Source organism: Bombus flavifrons, chromosome 14 (genome assembly GCF_040668555.2).
Source record: "Bombus flavifrons isolate JBK064 chromosome 14, iyBomFlav1_principal, whole genome shotgun sequence".
Lineage (NCBI taxonomy): Eukaryota > Metazoa > Arthropoda > Insecta > Hymenoptera > Apidae > Bombus > Bombus flavifrons.
Window position 1 is genome coordinate 6,580,253 of NC_138455.1, and position 24,980 is coordinate 6,605,232.

General features: G+C 36.8%; 1 protein-coding gene across 2 annotated transcripts in view; it reads left to right on the forward strand.

The window, feature by feature from the left end:
* Window positions 1-24,980, forward strand: part of LOC138186713 (coiled-coil domain-containing protein 137) — a 98,709-nt gene that overhangs the window by 73,582 nt on the left and 147 nt on the right. The window lies entirely within an intron of this gene.

Sequence of the window (24,980 nt, forward strand, 5' to 3'; positions counted from 1 at the left end):
TACGCTCACACGTATGAAACTATCAAGAGAAACATGAGAGAGAGAGAGAGAGAGAGAGAGAGAGAGAGAGAAGGTAAATGCTCTGGTTCGTCGGGATGCACTTTGAACCGATGCGATGAAAAGTTGGCTGAAAAGCGAAGCAACAGTTGATGCCCCGTTTAATTACTCTCTTTCTCTCTCTCTCTCTCTCTCTCTCTCCTTCTCTGCGCGTCGAACTTCCCACGTGACTCTAGAAACGCTTCTCTTTGTGATGTACAGCTTTTTCATTTACGACGTGTTTCTGTTGAGTTTCAACAGATTTTTGGTAATAAATGCCAAGAACGAATGGCTCGTAAATTACGTTTAATACACGGTGGGAAATAAAAGAAAGTTTGAAGGGTAAGGAGTATAAAACGACATTGTAGTTGGGTGAAACGGAATTACGTTTGATCGAAGCAATGGATATGTGATGTATAAAACAGATGTAGAATATAGAGTAATCTTACAACACATGTATTAAGAGGAAATTTTACCAGACCTTTGTTAATAAATGTTAGCCATAAAAGGCTCGTAAATTATGTTTGATATACGGCGGACGGTAAAAGAAAGTTGAAAAAGAAACGAGCACGAAGGGGAACATATCGTAATTTTGTGAAATGAAATTATGTTCCATAAAATCACTGAACAAATATACAGTTGAGCGAAAGTTTTGCAACGTCTATCGAACGAGAATTTTAATATGTTTTTGTTAATAATTATCGAAAACAAGAACTTCGTAAATTATGTACAGTGGTGAATAAAGAAGAACGTTTTAACGCTAATCGTTTTATCACGCCCGGTTAAGCGATCGCTTGCAAAATTTAATTTAAAATTGTGCATTCCTTGTTATTTCTTTTGCTCGTCTAACTTTATGCAAGTTCTTATATCATTTGATAAATCAATTTCTCACATTTTTCTTCGTATAAGAATTTACATGAAGTTGGGCGAGCGAAAGAAATAACAGTGAATGTACTGTTTTAAATTAAATTTTGCTACTGGTAAGCTTAGTGTTAAATGTGACGCATTGGAAGAAAGGATGAGGGCAACAAAGGAAGCATCGTGTAAACGTAACACGGACCATCCATCGAAGTGAAGTTTCACTTGTGAAAATTCTGAAAAGCTTTCTTTCATGATTTGTAGCGGTGTTTCGTTCGCAACGAATCGAAAATTTGGCGGGTTCGTTCGAAGTGGTAAAATGGTCACGCGTGGCATTCGAGCGCGATTTGGCACTTGCTTGTGTCACTTGCGTCAGAACGATCATACACGAGGGCACGGAACAATTTTAGACAGTGAAATTCACTCGGTTTAAGATGCAAGTGACCGCGAAACGTGGCTGACGTCAGCGCGCCACTCGCGCCGTTGTCCACGATTTCTTGCTAAACTTTTCCCTTTTATTTTGGGAGTTCGAGGAAAAAGAAGAAAAAGAAGAATCGAACACGAGGAAAATCACAGTGAACGTCCTGACAACTGTTTAAATACGTTATTCCCTTGAAGAATATTTCCTTTGTGGAAAAGATTCGAGCTCTACATTAATTGATACCCGAAATTCTCGTTATCTCTTGGAATCCTCTTCTGTAAAATTCACTCTTCAATCTGCAAATTTAATCTTGAAAATTCTCGAGAAAATCGACCGTTGTACGTAGTCATCGACGAAGAGTTCAACGCGATCTTCGGATCAATCGGGTTACGTGAATTCGAATGATGTTTTATCTTGCAATATTTAGGTACATGTAGAGTTATTCTTTTATTATCTGTTAATTATAAATTTTACATTATTAGAATTAGTCGAGGAAACAGAGAACGAAAGAATCTTACAACGCGGATATACAAGTTCCTTTTTCTCAAAGTTTCGATTTCGATTCAATCGTAATTTGTGAATCTATCGATAAGCATATTTTATTGAGCAAAGATTTGGAATTTTTAAAATTCGAGAATTTCCAAGGAATTTCACTTAAGATTTCATGTTCTTTAAAATCGAACTAGACAAATTGTATCATAATACCCGTGACATCGACTTCGAATTATCGACGTAATTAAGAACAGATTTTATTTGGATATAACTAAAAAGCGATTCGAAATTTTAATCAACGACGAACACGCGAAGCTTTTTCTTTCGTCAATTTTTCATTAGATATCCACTTATGATCAACTTTGTCGATCTGAAACGACTTGAGGACAAGTAGCTTGTCTAATATACGATGTTTTTAGAAACTTGGTCCATTTTGCTGTGTTAGTATCTTGAAAAGTGTGTCGCCGTTGCTCGCGTGTTTTCCGAACATTAAGTATCGCCGTTTCAGGTCGCATGTGACAATTTATTGACACAGTTTAATCGACTGGACTGGAAACTCGGCGAAACTTTCCACGGCTACCTGAACAACTTTGCTCTAGTCGACTAAACCGAGAAACTGGCGCATATACACGAGCTCGATTGACCAGTGAATAATTAATGCATGCATTACTCGGTTGTTTTGTTACGATTACAGGGCAAGGTGGCCGCGAAACGAAAACACCAACGATATATTTAGAGGCGGTGGATAGAGCGTTTATTATAGCAGTCGCATGGGCTAAAATTAAATCGGAAGCGCAACGTAGAGAAAAAGCAACTCGTGTATCTATGTTGTAAGATCTTCTTTCCGTCTTCTTCTTTTCCATCGATTTTCTTTTCACTTTCTTCGTACTTAATATTGCTTGAAAGTTTGGCGCTGTGGTATTTATCTTCCATTAAACAAATTTGAAACTCGCAATTTAGGATTTAGAGTTTAGGGTTCTGGGTTTACAGTTTGCGGTTTAAAATTCAGAATTCAGATTTCAAAGTTTCGAATGCAGAGTTTACAGTTTAAAGTTGGATATTCAGAATTGAGAGTTTGGAGTTCAGAGTTCAGAGTTCAGAGTTAAGAATTCGTAGTCCAGAATTCAAGAATTGCGATTTTAAGAGGCATTTAGTTGGCAATGTGGATTTTATAATAAGTTTATGATCAGTTTAGAATTTTCTATTACCTACGAAACTTTTTTATTAAAAATGTATCAAACCAAAGAAAGTTGTCATTGATTGGACATTAATATGCCATTTATAAATAATATGCCATTAATAATAATATGCCATTTATAAATTAAATTTATAACGCGTAGGTACAATCGAAAGGGATAGATATAATTACATGGAATACGAGGAGATACAATTGACCTTAATTTGAATCATTCGATCAGTAGAGACCATAGATCATTTTTTATGTTTTCTCCAAATCCTAATTATAAGATTAATAAGAAGATAATCTACATTTACTTTCACCTAATCGCTTCATCTATTGAAATCTCATTCGCGTGTTTAGAATGTTGATAGGAATGCGGTAAGTAGAATTTTTTCTAAAATAAAGTACAGTGTGCTATGTTGCTAGATCGTGCAGTAGTATATTTTGGATTATTACGCTATCGCTGCACAGTACCTTCTTGTATTATGTTATGTAACGTAATATTCAGTAATATTATACTTTGCGTAGTACTATGAAACTTGGTATTACGTGACATGGTTTGCGTATTATCGTTTAAAGTGCGAGTGATCGGAGCTTGAAACGCGTCGATTTGCCGATCGATTTCTTTCACGGACATTGCTTTCATCCACAGTCGAACATTTACACCTATTCTCTTTGTTCTACTCTATTCTACATTTTAACCGTATAATTATGACATAGAAGCAGCGCAGAATTTGCAACGAAATACAAGAAAGACTATGAAAAAGAAGAATCATAGAATCCTTTAAAGAACTGAAACACAATCCACCACGGTATAGCAGTTTCTCTATTGCACATAATTTTATCTCGACGAATCAGATTTTCAACTAAAAAGGACATTCGCGCAAGAATAACCTCAGGGTGTTCTCTAATTTGTTATATGATACGCCATTTAGTCCAACGATATCATGTTTCAAGCAAGATTCACGCGAACTACCATACTTGTTGCTAAGTATACGCGCATTCCTAGATCAATTCGATCGATCGCAACGGAGACGATCCAGAGTTCTCTTTGATCCGGTGGCGTTTAATCAGCGTCGCCGAAACGCCAGAAAATAGGAAGCAGTTTTCAGCCGCGCCAGTTGTACGTTTCTTGTTAACGAGATGTTCAAAGACGACACGTATTCCTGGACAAGTTAACGAGCGTGTTTATCGTGCCTCGAAAGTTCTCGCCGATGGAAGTCTCGTCGAAGGTTAATTACAGCTGTCGGCAACTGTAAACGGCCGTTGCCTGTCTCTATCGTGTGTAATAAAAGCTTTATCGACGCTTTCGTTGGCTGCAACACGCGCAAACAGAGACGCATCTTGTTTTATCTGCACAGTTAAATATTTATAAGAACTGCTTAGTCCACTTTCATCAGGGTTGCGACCGCTGTCGATTTTTATCTATATAGGTCGCTGCCGATTTCCATAGCTGTCTCGTTCGAACGTGCTACGGAAGAAAGATGCATTAGGATCGCGTTGACTCTAACGTTTACTGTATCGGTGTAAATCAGGTAATTTGATAAATGGATAATCTTTTATAGATACTTTATAGATTTTTTAGAGCGAATTTGCGATCGGTTATAGAAATTTTATACAGCCATAACGGATCTCTAGATTATTTTATCTGTGGTTTATTAATGGAGAAATATCGCATCATATTAGATGGTCAATCCGCAGTGAATTTTTTCTAGGAATTTAAGACGACAATTTAAAACATTTTTGTGGTTTTCAATTATTTCTACTTCTAGATAATTTGATAAATGGGTAATCTTTTATAGATACTTTATAGATCTTTAGAGTGAATTTGCGATCGGTTATAGAAATTTTATACAGCCATAACGGATCTCTAGATTGTTTTATCTGGGATTTATTAATGGAGAAATATCGCATCATATTAGATGGTTAACCCGCAGTGAATTTTTTGTAGGAATTTAAGACTTGACAATTTAAAATATTTTTGTGGTTTTCAATTATTTCTACTTCTGTATTAATCAAAGCTAATACCAATTCGTAACTCTTCCTAAAAATTTTGCAGAGTTACAATTCCGTAGTTTCGAGAATATGGATAATTTCTTTCGTGAATTATATGGGCGACAGTTTGTTCTTTTCAGTATTTCAATATTGTTATACAAGTGTACATGTATGTGTAGCTGAAGAAATTAATTATAGAACACAAAGCTTCATTCTGCGATTTGACGCGTCGATAAGATCTCTTTCAACTCTACGATTGCACATTTTTCTTAATGCAAATCGTGCTACTTTTAACCCTCGATAATAACCATTAATAACTAGATTTTTCGTTCCACAAATACAAGCTTCTACTTTCTTAATGGCTAAATTATTTGTTCTGGAACTTGTACACTTTTTCACATCTTTGTACACTTCTCTTAATGGAAGTTAGACTATCAGATTCTAACCCGGGACTTCTAATAGCTAAATTATTTATTCTGTGAATTGACAGCGTTTTTCTGAATGCAAATTCCTAATAGCTAAATTTCTTGTTCCATAAATTGCACATTAACGACTAAAAGAAAGAGCAGCCGGGATAGGAGAGGAAATGTTGAAACACTTTAAGGAGCCAAGAAGGAGTAGAGCGATTATGGGACAGGGGGATGGAAGCAGAGGAGACTCTGAGAAAGGGGAAAGAAGGCGTACAAAGACAGAAACAGTAGAATAGAATATAAGGATCTGGATACGATAGGAGATACCCGAGAGTGAAGAAAGTTTACCAAAATACTTGAAGAGAGAGGGTAGAAGCTACTGGCAAGAGCAAGGTGGCAAACTACGCGTGTAGTTTTTCAATGAGTAAAGAGGAAAAAACGTGCTTATTTTATAAAAGCAGCGATGGGACATTTGAAACACTCGGAAGATACGCAAAGAAGTTGATAGAACAAACCTGAAAGTGGAAGAAATACTAGCTGAGACGGAAGCAGTCGAATGGCTAGAAAAGATAGGAAAAACGTAAAAGAGGGAAGAGACGGAGGGGCGAGTTGAGCAAAGGGGCCTGTGGAAAGCGCGAAGTGTAAACCGTAGCCAATGAAATAGTTTAAGTTAGTTTCGAGGAACAGAAATGCCTTATAGCAGACTTAAGACAGTTTTAGAATAGAAACGAAAGAAGCAATTATGTAACACAGATTCAGCAATTAATGGCAATGTGTATATTCTGTAACCAAGTCGAATTTCTAGGCTAAGAAGCTGAAATAAACACACTGCTGCTGTAAATCGCGCAATTTTCTTAACGAAAATTAGATTTCCAACTTGTAACGCAAGAGTTTTAATAACTAAATTACTTATCCCATAAATTATGCATTAATGCAAGTTATAGACTTCCAACTTGTAAGCCAAAACTCCTAATAGTTAAATTACTTATTCTATAAGTTGGACATTTTTCTTAACGCGAGTCAAACTTCCAGCCTCTAACCCGAGGCTCTTAACAGCTAAATTATTTATTCTATAAATTATACATTTTTCTTAATGGACTTTAGACTGCGAGTTTCTAACCCCGGATTCGTTTCAAAATTACAACTCGTAATAGTAAATTTTTAATTGTTAAATTATTTATGGGTTTGATCGTGGGACGAGTCATGGATAGAAAAGTTTATTAGAATGCGTAAATTGTAGAGGGGTTGGTTAATGGAGTCGACCTCGGTGTTCGCGTCAATCAGCCTCCTGGTTCCATTTCGTTTCTCGTTGAATTGTGATAGAACATCCGTTCGCATGGCATAATTTGATACATGGCGCGGCACATTAACAATCATAAACATTGTGCGTTAACGGACGTTTAATTAATGTAGTCCGGTATAATGATGTCGATCCGATCGAATTTCACGTACGTTAGAAATGTTTTACTCCTCGATTAATAATGTTCGCCCGGTTTCATTGTTTTCAACCGCCGTCCAATTTGCATTTCGTCCGCAATCTCCTCGTTATCTTGATCATAAATATGAATTTTCTGGAATTTTCCCTGCATCAAAACAGAGTGTGGTATTACCGAAACTGTTCTCGTACGCGGCAGATGAAAACGATATGTAACATTGAAATTAACGGATCTAATTGCGAATATTTGCACGATACGGTCGGAAACTTATCAAACTGCTCCTCTTTAAGAGTAAAAATCGATTTTGCTATGTCGATCGTTCAGAACGTTTCTCGTCCTCTTTCTTTTCTTTTCTTTTTTCTTTTTTTTTTTTTTTTTCGTTCGATAAACTTGTGGCTCGATTGTTCGATGGAGCGAGAAGAGTCTGATCGAAGCGTTAAAGCGAATAAACACCGATAAAAATTACTGTGTATGTAAACCAAATGTTGACTGGATTATTTATTTCAATGGTAAGACGAAATCCAAGAAGATAGGAATAACATACTTGTTTCTTTAACATTTGATTTTTAATGTATTTCTTATTTTAATAAGGAGAAGATGAAAATAAGCAAGACGTTTGTTAGGTTGTCATCATTGCTATAGTATTTGATATTCTTCGTACTAACTTCTTTGTTCTCATTGGTTACGTAGTATTGGATATAATAATTCGCCTTTGAATTTGTAAATTCAAAAGATTTAGTAAGAAAATTATTACAAACGTGTAATGTTTTCTCCTTTCCTTTACATTAAATTGATTAAATTTTAAATCCATAAAGTGAATATTGTTTTTTAGCGAAGTTTAAGAATACAGTAGCTTCGTGATATAATCATCATTGCTGATTGCTAAATGGACAAGATTTAACAAGAAAATTACTACAAATGTCTCGTGCAACGTTTCTACCTGTCTTCTTCTCTAAACGGAATCGATCAAATTTTAAATCCACAAAGTGAATATTTTTTTTAGCGAAGTTTAAGAATACAGTAGCTTCGTGATATAATCATCATTGCTGATTGCTAAATGGACAAGATTTAACAAGAAAATTACTACAAATGTCTCGTGCAACGTTTCTACCTGTCTTCTTTCTCTAAACTGAATCGATCAAATTTTAAATCCATAAAATGAATATTGTTTTTTTTAAAACAAAGTCTAAGAATACAGGTAAATAAATAAAAATAAATACAGCAGAATATCCGAATACTTTTAAAATTGCATCTATCGATATGTAAATACTGTGTCTATAAAATGGAAGAGAAATTCGTGAGGACACTCGATCATATCGCGTTCGAATGCCAAGATCGGACACGATGATCGGTGTTTAATGCGCGTTGCGTGGCTTTCCGCATCGTCTTCGGAATTATTTTCGGATGGGAACGGGAGGACCGGTGCCAAGAATACTCGGCACGCTAATAGCGGGTTGACAAGTACACCGTTTGAAAATGAGAACGTTTGTGACGTGAAGCGAATCCGCCTGCGGCGGACCACGCTCGTACGGAGGAGCCTCTCGTAAATGTCCAATAAATATAAATAACATCGGTAGAACGGCCCGGTGAAAAGCCGCCCACGACAAGCAAAATATGCCTCGTCCACCCCCATAAAAATCAATTCTAACGCACACCGTTCACAAAATTCGTGTTCTCCTTTCCGATCATTTTTCTTCTTCCGTCTAATTGTCGTTGATATTCGATTTTTTAAAAAGCTGATGAATTATGTCGAGAAGTGAACTTATCTGGCGAAAATGCTAAATAATGGAAGACCAACGTGTTTTACAAAGGGAATTTAAACTTCGATACGTTGCGAACCAATTCCACGTGAAAATCACGTTCGTACCTGGCTTGGAACGTTTGCTCTTTCGAATATCCGAGAAACATCAGTAACTGTTGAGAATTTTGGATCTTAATTGCCAAAATAATGGTATAGGAACACTAAATTTACACTTAGGATTTATATTAGAATAGTTATATATTTATTTGATAAACGATTTCAAAGATATTCATCGATGCACACTTGCACGCGTCTCACCTTCTTCCATAACAGACTGTTAAACGAACAGTTTACATTCCTTCGTTTTCGAGACGCCGCGCATACACATACTTCTACACACATACTTCCACACACTGATATTCACATACAAGTATCACTACTACGCAGCTATCCTAGTACATAAAATCATACATATGTACATACCTTCAGTACATAAAATTATACATATGTCAATAGTAACGCTCTTAATCTCTACGCTTCTTATTTCTCGCGAAATATTCTGCATTCGCCATCTATTTGCAAAAGTCAGTGCATGTACTTCTGTCAGCTATTTCGTAGTAAAGTATTTACTTAGCATAAATCAGCAGATTAATAAAGTATAACTCGACTTAAATTGATACTTGCTGTAGAGTCTTGTAAGGTGAACCTATCATATCCTCTTTTTGAATAATTTCTTCCGACTTTTAATCGTCAATTCTGAGGAAAATTTAAAGAACGTACGTTTGTAGTAATATTCTTATTCCATGGCGAATGAGACATACTTTTCCTAATGTACGCAGCGATGCTTGTTCGGATGTGGAACGTCGACTAGAATTCGCGACAAAAGAAGGAAAGTAAAATACGTACGTAAAGTTTCGCGTTGTAGAAAATTACTCATCGGCGTACGGCATAAAGGAAGTTCGATTAGCGCTACGTTGGTAAACGTTTCTTCGAAAATGTGGCCGACGGACATCTGTTTCCTCGTCGGTCTACCAAAGAACGATGATCGTCACGTACAATTATCTCCGCATATGTACCTCTGCCCTGTATCCACGAAATCATAGACACCATTGAAATCGAAAATTGCCCTGAAATCTGTGCTCGAGCGCAATATTTTCGAGGGCGTAATTTTTTTCCCCGGCGAGTTTATTTCACGGTGGTTTTAATTAAAATCGCGCAGTCTCGAACTTTGTAACCGAATTGCAAAATATTTCTATACGCGGGGAATATTACGCGAGAGACGTGGGTGAAATTGAATCGGTAGCAAGTCCGAGCTACGATTTAGTCTGCCGGCTCGGTTTTCCATCGAGTCGCTAATTTAGCGAAATCGGATAATCAAATTGAATTCGCGACTGAATAAGATTACCACCAATCAACGAAAGCTTAATCGAATGGAGATGTTGGCTAGATAATATTTGGCCGAAACGCGTACGTCTTTCTCTTGGAAGGCCTTTGTCACGAAAAGGGGATGTGGATGACGTTTAATCAAAAATTTTACCGCGGAGAAACAGGAGAGCGAGAGAGGGAGAGAATAAGCACCGTGTAAATTTGTTGGAACAGAAAATTGTATTTGCAATTGCACGCAACAAAACGTAACTTCGAAACAGTTTCACTCGACGCTCGGTTTCACCAACTTTAATTTTGCGATGAATGCTCTTTCGTCGTGTCACTTGTTCTATTTACCAAACATGTATGTATCTCTTGGTTTCCTCGTTTTTTAGGTAAAATCGTTACTCTGTGACAAATTGTACAATGATATTATAATTTGCGTGTAAGTTGCTCCAGGGAACACACAGTACACGGGTTGCTTTTAATTAAAGCTGTAAATCACTTTTAATTAAATTTTGACTGACAATGAATATCGTATTAATAGCGCTGAATAGATCTAGTATACGACTTCCTTATAAATTCTCGTGTAGTATTTTATGGGCTATTTTTTTATGGTTTCTTTAAAAGTACAATTTGACGATGGAGAGAAAATTGTTTAGAAGTTAGCGAACGATGGTTTCGTTTTTCCCTCACGTGGCCATCATTTTTCAATCGCCTAATCTGTTAGGGATCGCTATATAAAAAGTTTTATGAGAAAGAATGAAACAGAGGTTTACGCATAGTTAATCCATTTTATAACGAAATTTAATTTTCGATGTAAAGAAATTTCCCAACTGCACCGTTGACAGTTTAACAAATTTACACCCAGAAATGATTTTCTCTGTTTCTTTATAATTTTCCAGTTCCCTTAATCCATTCATGAACCAAGCAATAGTTTACCGAAACCATAACAAATACTTCAAATTCTTCAAATTTCATCAAACTGTACAATTTATGATACGCGGAAGAAATAATTGCCGTACGATATTGAGAAATAATTACGTAAAGAAGGTATTAAATGCTCGAAATTATCTTTCGTAGCCGCAACGTTAAGAAATAGGATCGAAGATAGTGAATTGATCGAAAAAAATATCGCGTTAAGGAATCATTGGTCCTTGAAGCATTTGGGCCATTAAGTATAAAAGTAGCTCGTTTGGGCGACGTTGAACGTTTCCGAGACGAAGTCAAAGAAATCGCGGATCCTCGGTAAGCGAATCGAAATTTCCTTAAAGATGTCGCATTTTTATGCGACGTTTTATCCACCATACGTCGCTTTCGCGTCGACGATACGCGAGAATTCGTCTCGAGACAATTTTCACGTTGTTGCTGTACGCTTTACGACCCAGTGAAATTACGTTGATAGTCTCGTTACGCACGCTAAAAATCGCGCGATATTTCCATTTTCGCCAGCCGTGCGGCAAATTTTACGTGAAATTCAATGAGTGTTCCGTTTTGATTAGAAACAACAGAAATCGATTCTTTGTTCGTTCTGTCTTTTCGTCTTTTTTTTGGTAATTACCTTTATTTAATCATTTTCTATCTTAGAATGTTCAATTTCTCCTCGTAATTAAAATTTTGTCAGGAGATTACAGAGAAGCTTTATGGATTCATCAACGTCGTGTTCTCCCTTCTTATTAGGAAATTTTAGGGATTTTTCCATTCACAACATGAAGAATCTCCGAGGTATAAAGTCCGATGAAAATTCTCCATGTAAAAAGCTTTCGAAAACCATCGTCGCTTTACGTCTTTGCACGCAGAGCTCGCGAATGAATCTTGAACGATCGTGTCGTTGGTAAATGTATCTTACTAAACATAAAACTTCTGGTCGTCGCTGCTGCTTTATCTTCTGCTTCGTGAAATTCGCAAATATTCTACATTTGATCTTTTGGCTGCCATTCTTTCACCGCACTGGAAATCTCCTTGAAACTTGCACCTCTCTTAGGTACCAATTAACCTGTACAATGCTTGCAGAACTTACGAGGTAATTCAATAAAAATCCTCTTATCAATTTCTAATATCTTACCTCGAATACTTTCTTATTCTTGAAATTTCTTCATCGTCGAACCCTTGTCTTTGATCTTAATTTAAGACGATTTAATTTTAATTTAATCAGTGAAAGAGGAGCCCGATACTGTTGGCCTGATATTTTCCAACCTTTTCACCTCTTGATATTTTTTTAATCCTATTGCTACTGGTATTTTTAATATCACGTTCCTAACATTTCTTCTTTTTTTTTTTTTGATAAAAATGTTGGTCGAGGCAGGGAGTCGCAACGACGGGGTTTCAGTAATTTTACAAATTGAAAATTGCTCTCCCGCAAAGATACACAAAAATATTACTATTCCGAGGAATGGCAGCGAGAATACATTCCCTCGTTAATTCACCATTCACGATTCATCTGCGATACATTCAGCCAATCTGGCTTCGTTTGCCGACCATGTCGATCCTTTAATATGTGGTTCGCGGCTAATTAATTGAACAAAAGTGTGCCTCTCTGTGACCAGACACGCTGATTACGATATATGTATGTATACGTGTGGAATTTGAGCGGAACAAGATGGATGCTTAATTATAATCGACAAGGAGGTTAATTGCCGCGATGCGACCGACAAAGATATTTGATACGAGAATGATTGTGTCGTTGGTAATTGCCTGGAACCAGGAAAAAGACGTTGATTACGATAAGTAGAATATACTGGGCGACCGTCAGGCTACTTAAAATAATTGTTTAATCCTTCTGTTCTCTTCTTCTTCTTCTTCTTCTTCACGTTTGTATATCTTTAATTCTTCGGCACTTTATTTACAAAGAGCGTGGAATGCACGAAAGATGGTAAAATTGTATTATTATACATAATGAAATCAGATATTAAGAAGCTAGCTATTTTTTAATTATATTTGTTGGAATGTAACATCCAATTTAGATTGTAATATGGATATAGTAAATTATTATTTTGTTATAGATTATATTATACAGGGTGGTTGATAACTGGTGGTACAAGCGGAAAGGGGGTGATTCTACGCGAAAAAAGAAGTCGTAAATATAGAATAAAAGTTTTTCGTCTGAGGCTTTGTTTTCGAGAAAATCGACTTTGAATTTTCGCTCGGTACGCGTGCGGTACGTTATAACGGATCTCACTATAGATCGTTGTCTCGATGGAAGAATTAAAAAAAAATTTTTATTCTATATTTTCGACTTCTTTTTTCGCATAGAATCAACCCCCCTTTTCGCTTGTACCAGCAGTTACCAACCACCCTGTATATGTTATAGAATTCATTAGATTATATAATATTTACTATAGATATAGTATAGATGCGAGAACAACTGGGATAATCAATGCATGATAAATGATAGAAACGTGATTCATTTTCTATAATAATAATAAAAATATACGTGTCAGTGTAGGAGCGAATAAATTATAGAATATAATCTACATATTCAAATTTCATTTTTCGTATTTTTTTTTTTTTTAATCTGGAAGAGGGTTTAGTTGCAAAATACAATATATAGTATAGAAGTTAATATAATGATGTAATAAAATTAATATAAATTTATTGTTCACTGGACCACGTACATTGCACTACGTATTACAAACAGGTTCGTTTTCTGGCATCTGGCAACACACAGTTCCTCTGATGTTATGTAAATTTATGCTTACAGCATACCTATATCGATAGTTGTTCACATAAAAATTAGCGCCGTTTTCTTAATTCCAACTTACGTTGCTCCAATTCAAAGTGTAACAATAAACTTCTCTAGATAGAACTTCAACATAAATCTATCTTCGAATCCTAGCCTACTACGTAAACTATTGTACAACATAATATAGATCATACGAATATATAAATTCGAAACTCAATTATCATAACAGTGGAATAATTTCCAAAGCATGTTAACGTAATAATTGCTCCAAATATAAAAAAAGTCGACGATGTTGTGTGCATTCGAGTCGGATACAGAAATAAGAAAACATAAAATAAAAATAATTTTCGAGAAAGTCTTGTGCTCGTCATCCTCGAGTTATCCGATTCTTCGCTGGCTCGATGACTATATTTACTACGGACAGTAAATAGTGAGCGAATCTTCTATTCCTTAAGATGTTAAGTTTCGTCGAAATAAAAGCAACGATAATAGAAAAGATCTTTATGCTCGATTTACTTTCTCTTTTTGTTTGCGCGGAATGTTTAAACCCATTTACGGGACATCTTTGCGCGAGTTTTGTCTCTGTGCATCTCTAATTACGTCTCTCTTTGAGAAATGTTAGTAGAGCGTAGTCCGAGTGAAAAAGGGACGTTGGATGGATCGTTAATTATGTCGTTAATTAGGTGCGCCGAAGTTGCTCGGCCAGAATTAAAGCTTGCGGCGATAATATAGATTCTCCAGTCAGTGTCGAATGGTACCGCGGTGTCTAAGAAAATTCCCATTCATAAGCGTAAAGATCGAGTTATTAATTAAGTTGATAATTAGAGATGAGGCGCCCGTGGGGCCAATGTAAACTCGGCTGGCACACGCGTGAGAACGGCCGGCAATTAATTAGCGAGCTTAACGTGGCTCAGTTTTAGGGGTTGGATAGTTCAGGGGTGAATAGTTTGGTTGCAGAAGTGCGAAAAAAATTCCAAGTATCACTTCTCCTATGTTCCAGTGCCATTTTCATTCTTTGGAAAATTAATTTCCGCTGATTATTTTCCTTTTCTTTTATATAAATGAATTACATATACGTAGATCCAAAGAAAGCGTAGTTTTCTTAATTACTTTTATTTCTTTCTTTTTTCTTAGAATTTCTTCCATTCTATGGTCACCCAGTATATTCTTTTCGTTATCCATTGCAAGCTGCGATTAATATTTCGATCGACCGAATGTTCATCCACATATTGAACATTGAAGCTGTGAAAAGGTTTTCAAAAGGGTGGAATCTCTGTTCAAGTCTTATTTCGCTAATCGTATTCGCGAAAAGCCGAATTTCCATGAACATATCCGCAGTTTCATTATAAGCTGTCTTACTACTTTCATACTATGTTATACTTTCGTACTTCCATACTATAGGTATATCATAACGTTGTATAATTTATGAATTTCATTAGCTTAATTCCTCAAAGAAATAGCTGCGCCGTTATCACAATTTCTAACGCGCGATTAATTGGATAATCGCCATTTCAATATTTTCTTTCCTCACCTCTCTATTCCGATTTTATTTCCTTTCGTCAGAAAAACATGAATCTCCATGAAAATCGTTGACCTGTTTGTCGGTCGTACAATTAATCAGCTACCTGTTTTTGACGAGTGTACTCGTCATGAAGAAATGGGAACACTGTGTTATGACGAGTATACTCGTCATCGCTTACTTTTTGCGACACATTTTACACGCTTCACAAAGAAGTGGCAACAGCTAACTGGTTGAATTATCATTTCGCGAAGCTTTTCGAGTATTTCTCTCAGCAGATTTTCGACGATCGATCGGAAATACGAATGCCTGTTTGGGTCTCGGGTTGCCAGGGAATTTTCTAATTATTTCTGACATCGCAGACGATCGCTTTGAGCTCGTTTTCTTTGTCGTAATCGCCTTTAATAATTCCGTTGCTAAAAGTGGGGGTAGTAGGGCAATGGAGAACGAAAGGAGAGAAAGAGAGAGAGAGGTGTTTTAACGTCCATAGAGCTTTTTAACGTGCCATTCTTCCGGCGCGTGGTGTAAGGTCTCGTTTCGCGAGAACGGATTGCAATTAATTGAGGCTTTTAAGCGGCCTGTGTGTATAAAGAGAAAGCAGCGAAAAGAAAATGGAAAAAGCAGGTGAAGGAAAAGTGAGAATCCGCGGGGCGGAAAAAGGAACGCGATTTCATTTTTGCCTTTTACAACCGTATTATAAAAAGGTTCCTGATGCGACGTATTTTTAAACCGACCTCGCCCGCGGTTTCAACGAAATGCATCACCCATTCCTTGAATAGAATCGAGTAACCAGGACGTGTACAACGTGTGGAGAACGCTTAATCTTTCTTCTCGTTAGTGGATTTTTCGTCAGTGTTGCTTTTTTCTTTTTTTCTTTTTTAAGTAAAATAATATATGGCACGGCTCGTCAATGAAATCTTACGTAACTTGAATACGCTCGATTAGATTTTCTGGGTCCATTGTATCGTTTGCTGTTGATTCAATTCGAGTTGAATTACAGATACAGTCATCTCCATAAGTATTTTCTCGTTTGTGTATAAAATCAAATGGAAAATTGAGGAGGAGGAGCGTTCCGTATATTTTGCCAGGAAGAAATAAGTTTTTTATTACCTGCTAAAGACATTTGAGGCAGCCACTTTTGTTAAACGAATTACACGATTTTAATATTACGAGACAAATGTATTTGGAATTTTAATATTATATGCTTAATCTTTACTTCATCGAAAAGGATAATTTCTATTCGAATAGAAATTAGTTAGTGTAATTTTTATTTCAATAAAGCGTACACGAGACGTCGTGTAACAGCAAAACTTATTTCTTAACATGCAAAGCAATGATAAAAGAATTCTTAAATCTTGACATAGAACACGCAAACGTTATGTTAATATTCTGTTGCATTTTATTCCAATAAAACAATTTTCGTGGACGATTGTAGGTATCAGTGAATAGGATCGATTACACCGCGGCGAAATAAATCTTCGTGCTTAAACTCTCGGCTTTTTAATCTGCCTTGTACGAGATTTTTCAGGAGTCTAGCTGCCGACTCATAAAATTTCACGCCGCCTTTAGCGCGAACCACGCTAAAATTCGAATTACTTTTTATCGAGACTGGAACAAAGGATTTTTATCGTGCATGAATTACAGGCAAAACGAAGCACGTTTTACGACCAGGCTGAAATGTAATTTCCATTTTAACTGCATTCCATTCGTTTAGATGTCTCAATCAGAGTGTGACACGGAGAACGGAAGTTTGAACAAAAGGGGCGATCAATGAATGCGTGAAATGAAAGAAACGATTAGTCGCTAATGAGCGGCGAAACTGGTGAAACAACTTTGATAATATACAAAATGCACTCGTTTGCTCGTCATTCGTTCTTTTATCGTTCCGTCAATTTTTACTTTGACACGGGGATTTGATCAAAAATTACGAAAATCTTGCTGAAAATCCGTACTGATGGATTATCTGAATTTCATTCCGCTTCCTCCACGAAAAAAACAATTGCGCCGAAGAAAATTTTCGTCGTCGCAATTCCTTTAATTTTCCTCAGACACGGTTATTAATCGCAACTTGTTAATCTTCTAGCGAAGGAAAGAGCAAAATTTTCTTAAAATTCACGATGCAGGAATTATTGAAATTCTACGTTTCCTTCGCTTCTCCGGACATGAAGTTTCCTCATCGCTTTTCTCTTTTCAGCAACGAAAGAACGGAAGAAAAAGTTTACGTAAGAATCGTCGTACCAATTGTTGTAATTCTGCGTAATAATCCATAAAATGTAACGAGCAAAATTTTATTAAAACTTTCAACTTTGCCACGTTTACTCGAATTCTCTGTGCTCCTTTCGCCAACGGAAAAATTGCACAGATTTCGATATAGAGATGATCGTCTCGATTCTTCTTGTAATTCTGCACACGATTATTCGAATTTCTCTTTACTTCTTCTACCAACCGCAGGATTAAACGAAAGAAGATTTCAATATAAAGATCATCGTGCCAATTCTTGTAATTCCTCGCACGATTATTCGAATCTTTCTTTGCTTCTCCTACCAACGAAAGAATTAAACGCAAGACGATTTCGATCTGCAGATCATCGTCCCGTTTCTTACAGTTCTATACAGCAATTTGTTAAAAAGAAACGATGACATATCGTGTTAAAATTCACAGCGTAGGAACTTGACGTTTCCTTTACTTTTCTCCATTTCCTTTTTACCAACGGACGAACGAAAGGAAAAAGTTTCAAGATAGAGAACTTGATTAAAATTCACAATTGCTCGGTTTTTTTCCATTTTCTTTTCTTTTTCTGACCCCTCGTCTACTAAAAGAAGAACAAAATGGGGAGCATCCTGTCGGTTCTTGTAATTCCCAATAAACAGAGGGGTCATACAGCGAAGATCGAAGCACGTTTATGACTAGCGAAACGTGAGGCATTTTGATAAAACTGGGATAGACTTTTCGGTCATTCCTACGTAAAGCAAAAGGAAGAGGGAAACTGATTCGAGATTCCGAGCATACGCTCGACCTTTTACTTTATTTAGTCATTCGCCGTGCAATATTTAAATGATCCATGAGCGTAGTTTCGAGCACCTATAGAACTCCGTTGTTGCTATTGCTGCCACCCTAGTGGCTCTCGTTGGCCCGTTGCATCTCCCCATTTTACATATTCCTCTTCCTCTTCAAGCTTCCAGGGTCACCAGGGAACACTCGTCCGACTCTAAGCTGTCGTCATAATTTTTTCACCCTTCAATATTTCATGAGACCTATCGCGCCAACGTCTATCCCCTTCGCCACGCTTTTCGTCATTTATTTTTCATTTCTCCGTGGACGCGTGCGAATTTTCACGCCTATAACTGTTAGTCTCTTTCATTACCCGCTTAAATCAGGAAATTTACTAAATTTACTGAATTTACTAAAAAATAGCAATTTTATATAGAACACCATACGTAGAGCTTTATTTGTCTGAGTTTGTCAACGGATGAACAGTTTACTGTTTAAATGAAAAATTTGATTTCACATGTTTCACTCATTTTCGTATTTATAACAATCGCCTGCTCACATCTGGTCGCTACTCGGCTAAATTTGAGCATACTCGATACATTTTCAAACTGGATTTTCTCACAAACGAAGCTTCAGCATGGACAAATTTTATTCCACATCTTCGACTTGTCTTCTCATCTTGCACTCGATTGTAGCACCAGCTACGGACCACCTGCACAATTAGAGTTCCTTATTGTAACACAGGTTCATCAATTTTCCCTGCTACGTGTTATTCTATTATCACGAATACGTAATAGAAGCTCGCGTTCAGATAAACGACTTTGACCAGCAAAAGTTGAGTTAATCGTCCTGCATGAAAAATGACGAGCTGACGATTTAAATTGCCGCCGTTGTTCTGTATAATATCGAGTCGTATCTATCGCTAACGCGCTTGGCAGATATGTTTATTTTTTCAACAAACCGATCTAATTTTCAAGAAGATATAGACCAAGAAGATGAAGGAGTTTAACGTAATCCAATCGTTTGCAGAATATGAATTTTCGGATCAACGTGCCGCTTGGTAACGTTTATTTCTTCAGCAGGTTGCTCTGATTTTCAAAATGACGAAGACGTATAGCCTAAACTCTACACTTCGTATAAATCTCATTCGTTCTTTCTTGAGGTTATGATTACCAGAGATTTAACATACTTTGATAGGTAGGGTTGTGTTTTTCTATGTATAAATTATAATTGTACGATGGAGAAAATAGATAATTTCCCTATGAACATAGCGAAAAATACGTATCTTTATTAATACGAGGGTAATTTATTAGGAAAGTGAGCGCCACGAGGAACGAATTTAGCACGTCTGATGGCTAATCTTTGCTACGATATTATTCTATCACGTTTGCGGGAAGAGTATGTTTACGTGACCTGGAAATAACATTGTTGGAAATAGAAGCATAGTGCATCGCGTAACACTGAAATCTTGCAATTCTTTATTTTATCCTCTTGATCGACAACGATCTAACATACATCTAACGATGTAACACATATCAAATAACGATATATAAACGAATTGTCGTCTCATTCGGCAAAACTTTAAATAAATTAGAGGATAGTATACCTAACGGATTAACAGAAGCAATCAAAAATCCACTAAACATTGATTGGGAAGATAAGAAAATTAACATTGAATTTATATTTTTCCCAGTCTGAAACACAATTTTAAGAGGACATTTAATTTTGTCCAGACTTTGGAAAGAAGAAAATTTCTCTTCGTTTGTATCTTCAGTTTTGCTTTACGTTGAAATATCAAATTACACGAACGATTTTCTCAATTTTCTTTTCAATATCATGAAAATCCCAATAAACTGGCTTGAGCTTACAATTATTTACGGTATTCATGAATTTACATAAAATGTTCGAGTCTGAAAGTTGACGCTCAAAATAGCAAGCTTCAATTTTATAATCGAACGATATTCGGCCACAAACGTCTCGACAGACGATCGAGTCATTGTCCCAGGAACTTGGAAGGAACAACAGCAAGGCAAAGTTCTAAGTAAAAAGACGCTGTTCCATCCATTCTCGAAACTTTCACGAGGCTCTGTGCCTCGAAGGAAGTTGTCACACCCCCAGGGCGAATTGCAGTTTTCCCTCGCAGGACCCATGGATAATGTCAGAGAATCTCGAGATGTACTTTTTATTTTCCATCAGACGCCGGACGAATAATAAACGCGGATGTTTCGAGTGTTACTGCTGGCAACAATCACGAGCAGATTCTATTTCGAGCAAACAAAACGGCCGCGAATTCGTTTTCAAGCTTAGCGACCTGCAGTTACCTCGTTCCGCGCGAAAATTATTACGCTTTTTTCCTATCTTTCATTTGTCTGCATCCCAACTTGATAGAAAACTCTCCTCTGTGTAGTATCGCGAAATTAATCAAAGTACGTTCGTTTTTTGTGTCTGTTTAAATATCTGCCACTTAAGATACATAGCTGCGAGCCTATTATATACAGAGTACGGCCAAATAACAAGAAATAATAAAAATAATAAAGGAAAATCTTTGTTCAAGTTTGTTCGCTTTGTAATTATCGCTTAATAACCGCGAAATAAAAACTTGCAAGCCTTTGTATATTTGTAGCGTTTCGAGATACAGGCGATTTATTATATTTACGATTCTTATATTATAGGGAAGGGAATATTAACTAATGGAATTAGCAAATTGCCAAGCGACGGGTTACAGGTTTTTAAAATTTATTTTATATTATAATTTTACGTCGAACGAGATAATCAACTTATAATTTACTAAATTCATTTACGGTACTTTTACCGTTATCCGGGGCGACTTGTCAGAACTGGTAGCTTTTATATAATTTTGCGAGTAACGTTGTTTCAATTACGCGAAGGGCAATTCTATTCTAAGGGCAATTTTATTCCATAAATATTTTTTACAAACATTTTAGCGCGCTTCTTCTAAGGCAACGATATGTCTCTTTATTTGTAAAGCAGAGAAACGTGTGACCGGAATTAAGAAAAATGCAATTCCAATGGCGTGTTATCGAGGAATGAGATTCTTCCGATTTCAGATGGTCGCACGTGTGCCTTTCCCGAATATAAATACACCGGCTAATTGCCAGACGGCGCCGATTTCCTGCGATAGCGTTAAAGGCTCGCGTGCTTTCTTCTAATTAAAAATTTCGATTATTAAGCCGAATACACGGTCCCGCGGTAAACCCGATATTCCAGGGCATAATTAGAAACCATTTGATTAGAAGTTACAACTATCCGCGTCGTTGGAACAGTTTTCGAAATTCGAACACATTCTAACGCCGTTAATTTTCTTCTTCTTCTTGCGTCGCTCGCAAGTAACAAACAGTGGCGCGGATTCGTGAAGTCTGTTTATAAGATGACATGATTTGCGGCGCGCCAGTTTGTTTGCACAAATGCTGCTCCATCGTCTAACAGAGATGTTAAAGACGTCTCGTCTAACAGAGATGTTAAAGACGTCTCGTCTAACAGAGAATTGTAACGCTATGCGACAACACACTCTGTCACTTTATAAAGCAGATGTTAGACAAAGTATCGTCGGTCGAAGGCAACTGTTTCCTGACTTCCTTCGAAATAATCTCGCGTTTCTTTCAATCCAAGTTAAACGTATATTTCTATCTTCCAATCTCTGTCAGCTAATTTTCCGAAACATATCGTACAATACGATCAACGTTGTAAAAATCGCTGTGGAACGTAACGAAAGTATTTTCCAAGATTAATCGAGAGGTTGATAGACGTACACGAAATGGACCTATATTTCCCTACAGACAAAGGATTGACGTAGGTGCGCCCTAAAAAAGAAAAAAAAAAGAAGAAAAATTTTATGTATTAAAAATCCTCCGCAAGGATGTACAAAGTAGATAGAACAGAATATCGAGCAATTTTATTTGCGATTGTATACGCACAACTAAAAGCAACGAGGGCACGTGGCGTGTTACAGGGGGTCAGGTTTTATGGTGGCGCTCTTTCACCCCGACAGAAACGTCAATGGGTTTGGCTATCTTTATTATCGCGCAAGGACACGCGGAATTTCAATGGCGCATTGATTCGCCAGCTGCATCGACCGAGCAAAGAATTACTGCAGGACGTTTTCCCTACGTTTCGTTCTTACGGATGCAAGAGGCTATTCAGATCAAAGATTCGAAAGAAACGACACCGTTTTCCAATCGTTTCGAGGAAGCACAGATAGACGATAAATCTTTGGCCGGCAATCTCCTTTTTCCAGACATTAACACGAGCAGTTTCAAAGAAAACGTGATAGTTCTGTAGCTAAGTTGCTGTTCGAGCACCAATTTTCCATTTTATCTGTGGACGATTCACGATAATGCGTTTGCGTGAGCGTTAGGCCAATATATTTTAGGGAAATGAACAATTCGGAGCATCGTTGTATGGAATTTGTAATGAATGAGATTTTTCTGTTTTTCGCGGGTATCTTAATCGGTACTTTACACTGTGTTGCACGTGTGATGGTAGAAGATGATTTAATAAGCGGCGCTATAATTTTAGAAAAGAATTATAATCGATAAGATACGGTCGATAAGATAAATTATGAATAGATATAACGTACGTGACTCAGCGATATGGTAAAAGATGTTTAGTATAACGAAGTTAGTATTAATATATAACGTAGTTATTATACACAGGTATGAATTTTAAACTTTCTTTCGTGCCCCGTTGTACATGGCAAGTCATCAAAATTTCCAAGTTTCCAGAAACTTTAATCTCTCTTAGGGTACGAAGGCAAACGCTTAATACCAAACTTGCTATTAATTAGAACTTCTTGTCTCAAATTTCTCTTCTAATCGTGTAAAGTATCAATTTATCATGGAACGCGTAATAGATGAAATTTTTCTTTCCTCTTCTTTCTTTTTTTCTTCTTCAAAAGTTCTTCAACTACCACTTTACCTAGATCCCATGAATTTCTAAATTTGCCATCTCAAATTTGGTACCGGCACTTCTTCCTCTCGTTTGAGACTTAAATTCTCCCCTTTCTTGCCTGTCTGCGAGCTCTTAGATACGAACCTAATTGCTTAATAGGGAATTTCGCGCCAATTACAGCTTTCTTGATCGAACACCCTGTGTAATCGCCTGAAGGATCAATTTAGAAACCAAGGAATATCCATCGAATGTGGTTCCTAGGGTTAACCACCCCTCGACACGAATATTCGATGGGGGCCAGCCTTCCTTTTCCGGTTATTGAACTTAATGCAGCCAGGTCGATGCGCGATATTAAATTATGCGGTTCGGCGCAACGATGCTTCCGCGATATAAAAGACAGGAAAGGAACGAACCTTTACGATCTCTCTCTCTCTCTCTCTCTCTCTTTCCCCCTTAAGCTAGCCTCCCACCACAACGGCTTTATGACGCGACTTTTGCGATAACTGTAATGGCCACTCTCGCAACACGAAACATGCCATTACCGTCACTCTATTTCGCAGTTGATATCTTTCCTCTTTCAGCCTGCTACGGCCACCTACACCTCGGAGCATCCCCTTAAAGGCCCTACCTTGACCCAGTGAATTTCTCGTGTGTATGCACCTGCACAGGAAATTCGATAAAAAGCATTGCGCACCGTCAAGCTATTATTATACCATAGAGTGGTGATTTATTTTTAAACGATCGGAATGGTCGTCGGGGGTTGATGATCTCCGAGGTTGTTCTCCGATGTTTCACAGTGATTTCTTTTGAGCAATTGCACGAAGGGTCGTACATTTTCTTTCCTTTCTTTTTTGTTCTTTTTTTTTGTTCTTTGTTAGCTTTCAAGTTTTATGTAGGATTGGAGTTACATAGATCCCTGTAAACAGATTTCTTGTCTATTTTAAGCATATCTTCTTATACCAAAATTTGATTAGTGACATTCGCGATTAAATGGAAAAAATTCATTGCTGTGTTAGAAAAATATTAGGACAATTTCAATGTATATAGTTGCACCTATTAAAAATGGACGTTTGATAGATTATCGAAATTCACGATTGTTATTCGTGTATTTTAAAAATCGCAGCTCAAAATAATTCAGTGTGTTAGGAGAATATACAAGACAGTTATTATTTCTCTATTAGAAGATTGGAACATTCATAAGCGGGATAACACTATCCTAACCCTGTGATGTAATTACTTTTAGTTGGTTTCGTATTACCATGTTTGATCGGACATTTGTTCCTATGTTACTATAAACCAAACGGAGAATATTGTTCAAACGAGTCGGATCTATTAAATTTGCATGACAAAGTGCAAATATCAAGATTTATAGTCGTGCATAAAAGGAAGCAGTACTTTGGAACCAAGTAATTTAATAGAGTGTAAACGCTCTCCATCTTATTGGAAAAACAATATTCTTTATTCCGAAACAGGTTAAAAACAATTATTATTCCATTCAGATTTCGTTTAATGTACTAACAACTCCCGCCAATATTCTTAGAAAATTCTTAGAAATCTATAATAACGAGACAAAAGTTTACCATTAGGAAAATAAGTACATCAGATTAGGCAAAATTTACTTTGAGTCGGTATATAATATTTGAATAAAAGCCAACGTGTCATACGAACAAATTCAATACACACTGCAGAAAACAATCAGAGGACGTGATATTACTATAAATAATTTCTTCGTACCAATCAAACGAATAAAAACAACGCGATAAATCGGCACCTCAATTACGACAATAATTTAGTTTAAAACAATAATTTAAAAAAATCGTACGGACGCAAGAAGCGTGCATAAGATTGAAACTAATCCAGAAAACGATGCTGCGATTGTTTTGATCGATGCATCACCCTCTGAGATTCGCATCTGGTCAGCGACCTAACATCCCCGCCTTGTTTAT